This window comes from Macaca mulatta, chromosome 3 (assembly GCF_049350105.2).
Source record: "Macaca mulatta isolate MMU2019108-1 chromosome 3, T2T-MMU8v2.0, whole genome shotgun sequence".
Classification (NCBI taxonomy): domain Eukaryota; kingdom Metazoa; phylum Chordata; class Mammalia; order Primates; family Cercopithecidae; genus Macaca; species Macaca mulatta.
In genome coordinates, this window is record NC_133408.1 from 11,296,446 (window position 1) to 11,308,667 (window position 12,222).

Consider the following 12,222-nt stretch of genomic DNA (forward strand, 5'->3'; position numbering starts at 1 on the left):
GCCACCATGCCTGGACAATTTTTTATTTTTATATATGTTTTTAAGAGGCAGGGTCTTGCTATGTTGCCCAAGCTGGTCTTGAACTCCTGGGCTAGAGCAATCCTCCTACCTTGGACTCCTAAAGTGCTGGAATTTCAGGCATGAGCCATTGCATCTGGACAGCCTGACTTGTTTATCATAAATTCTTTTTTGAGATGGAGTCTTGCTCTGTTGCCCAGGCTGGAGTACAGTGGCATGATCTCAGCTCACTACAACCTCCGCCTCCTGGGTTCAAGCGATCCTCCTGCCTCAGCCTCCCAAGTAGCTGGGATTACAGGTGCCTGCCATCACACCCAGCTAATTTTTGTATTTTAGTAGAAATGGGGTTTCACCATATTGGTCAGGCTGTTCTCGAACTCCTGACCTCAGGAGATCCGCCCATCTTGGCCTCCTAAAGTGCTGGGATTACAGGCATGAGCCACTGTGCCTGGCCTATCGTAAATTCTTGTCTGCATGTCTTAGTCCATTTGTGCTGCTATAACAAAATACGTGAGACTGGGTAATTTATAAACAATAGAAATTTATTTCTTGTGGTTCTGGATACTAGAAAGTCCAAAGTCAATGTTCTAGGAAGTCTGGTGAGGGCCTGGTCTGTACTTCCAAGATGATGCCTTGTTGTTTTGCCCTCCAGAGGGGATGGATGCTTTGTCTTCACATGGTGGAAGGGCGAAAAGGAGGGAGGCAGCTCCCTTATATATCTTTTATAAAGTCATTAATCCCATTTGTGAGGACAGAGCCCTCATGACCCAATCGCCTCCCTGAAACCTCCACCTTCTAATACCATCATCTTGGTGATTAGGTTTCAACATATAAATTTTGGGAGGACACATAATTCAAACTATAGCAGTATATATAAAATTTAGTTTCCTTTTGGTACAGTTTGCTCTTATATTTTTCTATCATCCTAGGAGCTTGCTATGGTTTGAATGCTTCTCCCCTCTGAAACTCACGTTGAAACTTAATCCCAAATGTAACGATATTGACAGGTGGAGCCTGTACAAGGTGATTGGGTCATTAGTGCTCTGTCCTCACCAATGGATTAATATATCATGGATTAATGGGTTAATGGATTAATGGGTTATCTTGGGAATGGGTTAGTTATTATAAGACCGAGTCTGTTGTAAGAGTCAGTTGGCATTCTCTTGTGTACTCCTTGCCATGTGACCCTACACCAATTTGGAACTCTGCAGAGAGTCCCCACTAGCAAGAAGGTCCTTACCAGACGCAGCTCCTTGACCTTAGACTTCCAGCCTCCAGACTGTAAGAAATGAATGTATTTTCTTTACAAATTACCCAGTCTCAGGCATTCAGTTATAGCAACAGAAAAGGGACTAAGATAGCCATCTTTACTGTTTTTGTTATCTGGTATTGGGTGTCTCTAAAGAGAATATAACTGCATTGTTAACTATTTCCTACCCTCCTTTGTTAGTGACTTCATTTTTTTTATTCTTTTTTTTTTTTTTTTTTTTTTTTGAGGCAGGCTCCCTCTGTTGGCCAGGCTGGAATGCAGTGGCATGATCTTGGCTCACTGCAGCTTCAAACTCTTGGGTTCAAGCCTCCTGAGCAGTTGGGACTACAAGCGTGCACCAAACTTGGATAAATTTTTGGTAGACATGGGTTCTCACTGTGTTGCTCAGGCTGGTCTCAAACTCCTGGGCTCAAATGATCCTACCCACTACAGCCTCCCAAAGTGCTGAGATTACAGGCATGAGCCGCTGCGCCCAGACTTTTAGCAGGTTTTTAAAAATAGAAATCTAATATTCATGGAGCTCTTGCTCAGAGTCAGGTGCCTCTCTCAACACTTTACACTGACCTATGTGTTCCACTCTAACAAGAGACTTACCCCATATCATGAGCCAAGCATGGGTGGGACCCTCTTGAAAGCAGACACTAAAATGTCTTGGTAGCCACACTGATTTTCTTTTTCCTTCATAGCTATCTTGTTGCTTTCAGTTCTGTATCACCGCCTTCAGGACAGCCAGCTATCCAGGTTCAAGAGAAGATCCTGTTGCACTCATTCTGCAGGGACATTACACTTTTTGGGAAAGAACCTTTGTGCTGCTGTCAAACAACAGTTATCCTCTGTTATTTAGCAACCCTTGTTCTTTGAACATTTTCTTCTTTAAAAAATAGTTTTATTGAGATGTAACATGAATTAAATCCCAGTAAAAATACACGATTCAGTGATTGATAGTATGTTCACAGAATTGTATAACCATTACCACTATGTTGGGATCTTTTCATCACCCCTAAAAGAAACCCCATAGCAATTAGCAGTCATTCCCATTTCCTTCCATGCCCTCATCCCTAGGCAGCCACTAACCTGCTTTCCATCTGTATAGACTTACTGATTCTAGGCATTTCAGATAAATGAAACAGTAAGATGTGGCCCTTTGTGACTGACTTTCACATTGTGTGTGTGTGTATATGTGTGTGTGTGTGTGTGTTTTCTTTCTTTTTTTTTTTTTTTTGAGACGGAGTCTTGCTCTGTCGCCCAGGCTGGAGCGTAGTGACCAGATCTCGGCTCACTGCAAGCTCCGCCTCCCGGGTTCCCGCCATTCTCCTGCCTCAGCCTCCCGAGTAGCTGGGACTACAGGCGCCCGCCACCGCGCCCGGCTAGTTTTTTGTATTTTTTAGTAGAGACGGGGTTTCACCGTGTTAGCCAGGATGGTCTCGATCTCCTGACCTCGTGATCCGCCCGTCTCGGCCTCCCAAAGTGCTGGGATTACAGGCTTGAACCACCACGCCCGGCCGTGTGTTTTCTTTTTTAAGACCAGGTCTCGCTCTGTTGCTCAGGCTGGAGCCCAGTGGTGCAATCATAGCTCACTGCAGTCTTTACCTCCCTGGGCTCAAGTGACCCTCCTATCTCAGTCTCCTGAGTCGGTGGGACTATGGGTGTGCACCACCATGCCCTGCTCATTTTTTTGTATTTTTTTTGTAGAAACAAGGTTGCACCATGTTAGCCAGGCTGGTCTCGAACTCCTGGGCTCAAGTGATCTGCCCGCCTCAGCCTCCCAAAGCCCTGGGATTACAGACATGAGCTAACACACCCAACCTCTCTTAGTATGTTTCAAGGTTCATCTGTGTTGTAGCATCTTACTGGCTTTTAAAGTTAACATTTAGTAAGTTTGATTCTTGATAGGATTTATAATGAATTTTTAGTTCATAGAAATATTCTGAAAAATATTAATTGAACATAAAGTTGATACAATAAAGGAATAGACTTTGTGACTTCAGGAATCAGTTTTTTTCACAATTGATTCTACATGAATATAATATTTTGTTGCTTTTTCAGAATTTTAAGTAAAACTAATATTTCTATATTGTATTTCGCTCATCTATGCTTAATCTAAAAAGGTTGAGTTGGTTTAAAGCATTCCTAAGAAGTGGCTGATGTAAGATGGATTAATTGATTCACAGACTCACCCTGTCGCCCAGGCTGGAGTGCAGTGGCATGATCATGGCTCGCTGTAGCCTCAACCTCCTGTGTCTCTTCAAGTTGTTGGGACTATAGGCATGCACCACAATACTCGGCTAGTGTTTTGTATTTTTTTAGAGATGGGGTTTTGCCACATTACCCAGGCTGGTCTCGAGCTCCTGACCTCAAGTGATCTGCCAACCTCAGCCTCCCAAAATGCTGGGATTACAGGCATGAGCCACTGTGCCCCGCCAAGATTTATTTTTTGAAATATCAAATTTCAAAAGTTTGAAAAAAACTGTGAAAAGTCTTTAGTCTCTTAAATTCTTTATATCTAAATATAACATTCTGTCTTCTAAATATAACATTCTATATATCTAAACATTATTATTATTATTATTATTATTATTATTATTAGATGGAGTCTCATTCTGTCGCCCAGGCTGGAGTGCAGTGGCGTCATTTCCACTCACTGCAAACTCCCCCTCCTGGATTCAAGCAATTCTTCTGCCTCAGCCTCCCGAGTAGCTGGGACTACAGGCACCCGCCACCACGCCCGGCAAATTTTAGTATTTTTAGTAGAGATGGAGTTTCCCATGTTGGCCAGGTTGGTCTCGAACCCCTGACCTCAGGTGATCTGCCCACCTTAGCCTCCCAAAGTGCTGGGATTACAGGCATGAGCCACTGTGCCCAGCTAAATATAACTTTTAAAGTTAAGTCTGTGTGTTAGTAACTTATTGCTACATAACGAGTTACTTCAAACTTCGGTGACTTAAAACATTTATTTTCTCAGTTTCTGTAGATCAGGAATGAGAGTAGCTTAGCTGGGTAGTTCCGCCTCGGGGCCTCTCGTGAGCCATCTTGCTGTCAGCTGGGGCTGCGGTCATCTGGGGGCAGAAAGCTCGTGGCTGGAGGCCTCAGCTCTTAGCCAAGAGGGCCCCTCCTTGGGTGGCCTCAAGACACTGCAGCTGGCTTCCTCCAGAGTGAGTGAACCAAAAGAGGGAGAAAGAAGAAAGCCAAACTGTGTTTTATGACCTAGTTACTTCTACCATTCCTTCCGCATGTCTGCTGGTCACACAGAGCAAGTCTGATCCAGTGTGGGAAGGGCCTACACAGGGTCTGAAGAACAGAAGGCAGGGATCATGGGACGGTCTTGGAGGCCGGCCACCACAAGCTGGACAGTCATCTGACTCCCTAGACTGGCAGTCAAAAAATCACTTACATTGCCCAGTAGGTAATACAGTAAAGATTAGGGAGGCGGAGCGCGGTGGCTCACACCTGTAACCCCAGCACCTTATGAGGTTAAGGCGGGAGGATGACTTGCGGCCAGGAGTCTGAGACCATCCTGGACATCATAGTGAGACCGCATCTTCACAAAAAATTTTAAAAATTAGCCATCTCCACAAAACATTTAAAAAATTAGCCAGATGTGCACCTGTAGTCCTACCTACTTAGGAGGCTGAGGCAGGAGAATCCCTTGAGCCCAGGAGCTTGAGTCTGCTAGTGACCTATCATCACACTACCACATTCTATCCTGGGTGACAGAGTGACCCTCTAATCCTAAAAAATTTTTTTAAAAATTAATATTGCCAAGCACAGTGGCTCATGTCCATCATCACAACACTTTGGGAGGCTGAGGCAGACAGATAGCTTGAGCCCAGGAGTTCCAGACCAGCCTGGGAAACATGGTAAAACTCCATCTCTTTAAAAAAGACAGAAAATTAGCCAGGTGCAGTGGTGCACGCCTATAGTCCCAGCTACTTGGGAGGCTGAGGTGGGAGGATCACTTGAGCCTGGCAGGTAGAGGTTGCAGTGAGCCAAGATCATGTCATACCACTGCACTCCAGCCTGGGCTATGAGAGTTAGACCCTGTCTCCAAAAAAATAAAAACAAAAACAAAAAGACAAGAAAGAAAAGAAGGAAAGAAAGAAAAGAATACTGCATGGATCATGTGAACATATTTCATATGTATGTACAGATACAAATGTGTATTGAAAAAGTGTGTGTTTCCAAAGCAAAAATTCAGCTTTGGAAAAGTGAGTTTAGGAATTGTTTACTAGTAGCTACTAGCCAGTGTTATTAATACAAATTTAATTCTAAAAAAAGTTATAGCTACTAGAATAATATTTACATGTACTTGAGGAATGGCTCGAGTGTTGTTTTTGAAATAAAACTGTGCTGTTCAACAAGATCTTCACATAGCGAGCACTTACTGTTAATGATACCAGCCTGAACGAGATGTTGGCATCAACATACACTTCCAAAGACTTAGTACAGAAAATTGTTAAGTACCTCGCTAATGTTTTTCATGCGGATCGTACTGCAAAATACATCATTTTCCAATGATATTTCATGTTGGGTGAAATTAAATGTTAAAATGTTAGTTTTACATGTTTCTTTTTTACTATAATGTGCGACTACAGAATTTGAAATGACATGATTGCATTTGTAGCTGAAATTGTGTTTCTTTTGGTTAGTGATGATTTGAAATGGAAAAGTTTGCCTGGACTCAGAATTCATTGACGATATCACAAGACAATGTCAATTTGTGAATGAAAAGAAAAGCTATTAGATTTCAGGACTAGACGATTGCTTTGAACTATGAATTAAATAGATTAAAGTATCTGAAATCTAGTTAATGGCAAGAACAGAAAATGTTTAAATAGGGATAAACAGTCTCCTGTTTGTTCCCACCTACTTGAGCAAACACATTTTTTTTTTTTGAGAAGGAGTCTCACCTGTCGCCCAGGCTGGAGTGCAGTGGTGCGATCTCGGCTCACTGCAAGCTCCGCCTCCTGGGTTCACGCCATTCTCCTCCCTCAGCCTCCCGAGTAGCTGGGACCACAGACGCGCACCACCACACCCAGCTAATTTTTTGTATTTTTAGTAGAGACAGGGTTTCACTGTGTTACAGGGTGGTCTTGATCTCCTGACCTCGTGATCCGCCTGCCTCGGCCTCCCAAAGTGCTGGGATTACAGGTGTAAGCCAACGCACCCGGCCTGCAAACACATTTTCTAATCAATGAGAACTCTAAAAAAAAATGGAAGCGATCATCTTTAAAAAGTTATCTTGATCAGCAATTGCATCTAGAGAGTCCTCATTATTCATTAACTCTATTTTGTGAATTCAACTACTCACTAAAATTTACTTGTAACTCCAAAATCAGTTCTCCTGGCACTTTTGCAGCTGTTTGTAGATATGCACAGAGTGGCAAAAATTTTTATCACCTAACATGCATGTTCGCAAATGAAGTCAAACAAGGTGACACCCTGCCTTCTTCTTTTGCACTCATATTGTAAATCAGTGTCCTTTTTGTGGTCTTCGTGCCACATTTTTCACATTTTTGTGCCTTTTGGTGGTGATTTTTTTTTTTTTTTTTCTGAGAGAATCTTGCTCTGTTACCCAGGCTGGAATGCAGTGGCACAATCTCAGCTCACTGCAACCACTGCACTTTGGGGTTCAAGCAATTCTCCTGCCTCAGCTTCCCTAGTAGCTGGGATTACAGGTGTGCACCACTACGCCCAGCTAATTTTTGTATTTTTAGTAGAGATGGGGTTTCACTATGTTGGCCAGGCTGGTCTCGAACTCCTGACCTCAAGTGATCCACCCACCTTGGCTTCCCAAAGTGTTGAGATTATAGGTGTGAGCCACTGCACCTGTTCAAAACGGCTCCATACAGAGTGCTGAAGTGCTGTCCAGCATTCCTTGGCACAGGAAGGCTGGGATGGGCCTTCAATAGTCTTCGTGTCAGGTATGAGTTGTAGTGCTGTTGGCTGTGAGTTCAGCGTGAATGAGTTAACAATACAGTCCATCCAGAAAAAGGAAGAGGAAGACTGCCAATCTATGATGAAGCTATGGAGAAGTGGCTACATTTGTGGATTCCTGAGATGACGACCCATTTAACCAACCATAGCAGACAGCACTGTGAAGCTGAAAGCCCAAGAAACTTCCAGTCACGCAATACAGGATCAGAACATTGTTAAACCCTTCTCAGCCATTGCTGGTCAGCAACGTGTTTCAGAAGGTGACATGGAGTGAAAAACATCAAGTTGCAGGTGAGGCATGTTCTGCAGATCAGGAGACTGGAAGAATTTTTAAAATACCTGCCGAGTGTTATACAGGAAAAGCATCCTGTGGAAGAACAGGTTTGCAATGCTAATGAAACTGGTTTGTTATGCAAGGAAGTTGGCAAATGAACCTATACCACAAGTGGCATTCCAGTTTACAAAAATGTGGCCAGAGGCTCATAGGAACTTAACCCTGTATTTCCACTAGGAGCAATAATTTAGTATTAACAGATTCAGTGTTTGCAGTGACTTTATAGAACATAACTGTGGTGAATAATGAGAATCAACTATTTCAGGCATAAAGCCTGATATTTAAAATATTAAATCTTATAAAGCCTGATATTATAAATTAAAAAATTTTTTTAAAAATCAACTTCTTCAAAATAATTAAAGACTTAGAAGTTTTGTATAGGCCAGGTGTGGTAGCTCATGCTTGTAATACCAACACTTTGGGAAGTTGAAGTAGGAGGGTTACTTGAACCCAGGAGTTTGAGACCAGCCTGGGCAATAGAGACTCTGACTCCAAAAAGATAAAATAAAATTACATGGGTGTGGTGGCGCACACCTGTAGTCCTAGCTACTTGAGAGGCTGAGGTGGGAGGATCCCTTGAGCCCTAGAGTTTGAGGTTGCAATGAGCTAGGATCATGCCACTGTACTCCAGCCTGGGTGACAGAGTGGGACCCTTGGTTTAAAAAAGTTTTATATATAAATTCAATATCAATATATTTTCCTGTATGTGTGTTGGTGTGTTTCATAACTATATGTCAGGTGTGGTGGCTTACACTTGTAATCCTAGCACTTTGGGAGCCAAGGCAGATGGATTGCTTGAGTCTAGGAGTTTGAGACCAGCCTGGGTAATATGGTGAAACCCTGTCTCTACCAAAAGGATACAAAAATTAGCCAAGTGTGGTAGTGCATGCCTGTGGTCCCAGCTACTTGGGAGGCTGAGGCAGGAGGACAGCTTGAGCCCAGGAGGGGGAGGTTGCTGAGGTCATTTCACTGCACTCTAGACTGGGTGACAGAGAGAGAGCCTGTCTGAAAAAACTAACAAAACTATATAATATAAAGAATATAGGCTGGGCATGGTGGCTCATGCCTGTAATCCCAGCACTTTGGAAGGCTGAGGTGAGAGGATCGCTTGAGCCCAGGAGTTCCAGACCAGCCTGGGTAACGTATAAGACCTTGTCTCTACTAAAAATAAAAAATTAGCCAGGTGTGGTGGTGTGCACCTGTGGTTCCAGGTACTTGGGTGGCTGAAACTGCAGTGAGCCGTGATCATGCCGCTGCATTCCAGCCTGGGCAACAGAATGAAAACTTGTCTCATTGAAAAAAGAAAAATAAAAAGAAAATGTATTATTAGTAACCTTTTCCATCAAGGTCCAAGGTAAATGACCTCAGTGCCTTCAATTTGCTTCAGTGTGTTATATAAATATTAACATATTTGTGTGTGCTAAGAGATGAGAATAATTGGGAAGTATGACATTACAGACTTATTTATAACTTATTTATACATCTCAAGTAGCCCCGTGACCATCCTTAATAGAACGATTAAATACTCACATGATGAGATGCTATGCAGCCATTAAAAAGAATGAGGCAGCTCTAAATATTGTAAAAGGCTTCAAAATGTATTAAGTGAGGAAAGGAGGTGGGGCACGGTGGCTCATGCCTCTAATCCTAGGACTTTGGGAGCCTGAGGTGGGAGGATTGCTTAAGGCCAGAAGTTTAAGACTAGCCTTGGCAACATAGACCCCATCTCTACAAACAATTTTTAAAAATTAGCTGTGTGGTAGTGCATATCTGTGTTCCCAGCTACTCCCGGGGCTGAGTCAGGAGGGTCGCTTGAGCCAAGGAGTTTGAGGCTGCTATAAGCCATGATTGCACCACTGCACTCAGTCGGGGCAACAAAGCAAGAGGGGGAGGGGGAGGGGGGGAGGGGAGGAGGAAGGGGGGAGGAAGGGGGGAGGAGGAGAAGGAGGAGAAGGGGATGGGGAGGAGGAGGAGAAGGAGAAGGAGGAGAGGGAGGAGAGGGAGGGAAGGAGAAGAAGCAGGTGGGCGCAGTGGCTCACGTCTGTGATCCCAGCACTTTGGGAGGCTGAGGTGGGTGGATCACTTGAGGTCAGGAGTTCCGGACCAGCCTGGCCAATGTGGTGAAACCATGTCTCTACTAAAAATGCAAAAAAAAAAAAAAAAAAAAAAATAGCCAAGTGTGGTGCTGTGCATCTGTAATCCTAGCTGAGGGTAATCCTTGGAAGGCTGAGGCAGGAGAATCGCTTGAACCTGGGAGGCAGAGGTTGCAGTGAGCCGAGATCACGTCACTGCACTACAGCCTGGGCGACAGGGCAAGTCCCCATCAAAAAAAAAAAAAAAAAAACAAAAATGAAAGAAAGAAAGAAGGAAAGAAAAGGGTACTAGTGTATTTATTAGTTTTCTATTGTTGCCGTAGCAAATGGTCTCAAATTTAGGGGCTGAAGACACAAACTTATGACCTTCTGATTCTGGGGTAGGAAGTCTGACACAAGCCTCACCTGCCTGAGACCAAGGTGCCAGCAGGGCTGCCTGCCTTACCGGGGCCAAGGAGAGAATCAGTGCTTTTGCACCTGCATTTCTTGGCTTCCTCTATCTTCAGTACCAGCAACTCTAGGTCTTTCTAACCCCAAAGTCACATCTTCTGACTACAGCCTGGGAAGGTTCTCAGCTTTAAGGATTTGTGGGATTACATGGGGCCCACCTAGATAATCCGGGCTAATCTGCCACCTCAAGGTCTTTAACTTTAATCAGCTGCCAGTCCCTATTGCCGTGTCACATATTTACTGATCCCAGGCATTAGGACACGGACATCTTGGTGAGGAGGCTTTATTCCGGCTACCATGGTGTGCTATTATTTGTATCAAAATATTTGCTTACTTACACTGTCTCTGGAAGGGGACATAGGAAGCTGGTAACAGCAGTTGCTTCTGGGGAGGACTGGGTAGCTGGGGGATATGGAGGCTGACTTCCCACTGTATCCAGCCTTCGTTCATTTGGGTTTTTAATCAGTGTGCATCTATTTACTTGAAAAAGTAAAGAATTGGCCGGGCACAATGACTCACACCTGTAATCCCAGCACTTTGGGAGGCTGAGGCGTGTGGATCACTTGAGGCTGGGAGTTTGAGATCAGCCTGGCCAACATGGCAAAGCCCCATCTCTACAAAAAGTTGGCCAGGTGTAGTGGCACATACCTATAATCCCAGCTACTCAGGAGGCTGAGGCAGGAGAACTGCTTGAACCCCGGAGGTGGAGGTTGCAGTGAGCCAAGATTGTGTCATTGAACTCCAGCCTGGGTGACAGAGCGAGACTCTATCTCAAAAAAAAAAAAAAAAAAAAAAGAGAAAGGAAAAGTGAAGAAAGTTTAAAGCTCTTAAGCTACATGGTGGTGGTTCATTGATGTGGTGTTTTTGCTCTCTTGCTAGTAGTGGAAGTTATCTGAGATACTGGCAGCAAATCTGTACAGGTCTGCAGCAGCCTCAACTCTTCCTTCCTCACAAGAAAAAATTAGACGGAGTGTCATAAGGCAGGAACAGAGACCGAGGCAAGCCTTAGAGTGTAGTGGAAGTTGATGAAAAAGATTTAGAACAGGAATGAAAGAAAAGAAAGTACACTTGGAAGAGGCCTAAGGGGGAACCTTGGAGGCCAAGTGCTCCGTTTGACCTTGGACCTAGGATTTTACACGCTGGCCTGCTTCCGGCGTCTTGCACCCCTTTCCCTTCATTCTTCCCTTAGGGTGAGCCACCCGCATGCACAGTGACCTGCTTGCGCTTGGGAGGCGAGCATGTTTGCGGGAGTTACGTGTGTTCACTGGAGCTGCCGGCGTGCTCACCTGAGTTGTTCTTCCCGTTTCTGGTGGAATGGCCCCCAGAAGGTTACCCTCTGCCGCCGTTTTGCCTCTGTGTGTGTGTGTGGTTTTGTTTGTCTGTTTGTTTCTTTTGAGTTACAGTTTCACTGTTAGTTGCCCAGGCTGGAGTGCAATGGTGCGATCTCGGCTCACTGCAACCTCCGCCTCCCAGGTTCAAGTGATTCTCTTGCCTCAGCCTCCTCAGTAGTTGGGACTACAGGTGCATGCCACCATGCCCGGCTTATTTTTTCTTTTAGTAGAGATGGGGTTTCACCATGTTGGCCAGACTGGACTCGAACTCCTGACCTCGTGATCCATCCACCTTGGTCTCTCAAAGTGCTGGGATTACAGGCATGAGCCACTGTAATGTGCCAGCCACCAGTGGAGTTTTTTTAGGTGCTTAGTACTGTATTCAAGATACCCAAGAATGTTACAGTAGGTAGCTAGTTGGGGCATGAGCAGGGCAGGAGACAGCTCCCCCCACCCACCAGAAATGTCAAGTGATGGCCCGGAGGTTGTCATACTGCCTCTCTAAAATGATAATTGGCTGCAGCTGGCACCAGAGAGCGGCAGTTTCTCAATAGATAGAAACAACTGAAATTGGTAATCAGCAATTGTGCTCCAGGCTGGGCAACAAGAGCAAAACTGTCTCTCTCTCTCACACACACAAACACACACACACACACACACACACACACACACACACACACACACAGACACACACACAGACACACACACACACACACACACACACAGACACACACACACACACACACACACACACACACACACACCCCCACTGTACTGCCGACCACCATGACA

At 44.5% G+C, this 12,222-nt stretch overlaps 1 long non-coding RNA gene across 3 annotated transcripts in view; it reads left to right on the forward strand.

Moving 5' to 3' along the window:
* LOC144339659 (uncharacterized) overlaps positions 1 to 6,705 on the forward strand; it is a 35,386-nt gene extending 28,681 nt beyond the window's left edge. For 2 of the 3 annotated variants that reach the window (XR_013414919.1, XR_013414920.1), the window contains one exon: positions 1,975 to 6,705. This is a non-coding gene — a long non-coding RNA (uncharacterized LOC144339659). The remainder of the gene's footprint in view (positions 1 to 1,974) is intronic. The other variant, XR_013414921.1, reaches the window with a different exon arrangement.
* The last annotated feature ends 5,517 nt before the right edge of the window (positions 6,706 to 12,222 follow it).